We start from the raw sequence: 907 nt of genomic DNA on the forward strand, positions 1-907 counted from the left end.
ATCACTTGTTTTCGTCCAATCGATACTTTACTGCAAAGGTAACTTTTACTTTTATCATCTTTACCTAATGCAATCTTAATTCTTTTAGGAGATTTTAAACAAATCCGCATCTATATTCTTCAATCATAAATAGGGTGAGAATATCTCCCCTTGAGATCGTTGTAGAGGGATTAGTTTGGTCAAAACTAACCTAGAACATCCCTCAATTTGTCCATGACCTTCGGTGTTCTTTTCTTATCACTTAAACTGCTGCTTACATTTAAACTCATTGCATTAGTTCTTGTACCTATATCCAAATGAGATTCTCAACATCTTAAACCTCTTTTGCATTTGTCTTAACTTATAGCCTTTGTGCGTTATTTATCATTACATTCATACACATAGGTACTTTCTATGAGATTGTTAAACATTTTAAGGCTAGCAATTATCGTGTATCATATCTTAAGTGGGTCGCTTAACCTCTACCATAAGCTGGTATTGCTTAATGTTGAAGCTCTATTTCCTATATCATATCTTGATATACATATATAGTCATCGAACGTGGCCCACATCTAACTTGACGGGGTTACATCATCCATCTACTTATTAACGTCGTCTTTATGCTACATATTCAGATCCTCTTCATGGATCCGTGCTGAAAAGCTGCTTCTAGCAACGCAGTCACACGTGCTTCCTCAAAAGGAATCTCGGTAGTTGTTTCATTTCAAACTGCTGTACGTGGCTTTGATATTTTGCTTGGCTTCAATACTTTGCTTGGCTGCATAACCCAGCAACGATCATTAAGGGGTCACCTCAAACGATCACACTTCTCGAGATATCGTCTTGTCAGCCCAACAAATTAATGGTCATTGATAGGACGATCTTAATCGTGCGAACATATTAACTTTTAGTTGCTCGTTAAATAAGC

The sequence above is a fragment of the Morus notabilis genome, unplaced genomic scaffold, assembly GCF_000414095.1.
Source record: "Morus notabilis unplaced genomic scaffold, ASM41409v2 Scaffold936, whole genome shotgun sequence".
In the NCBI taxonomy this organism is placed as follows: domain Eukaryota; kingdom Viridiplantae; phylum Streptophyta; class Magnoliopsida; order Rosales; family Moraceae; genus Morus; species Morus notabilis.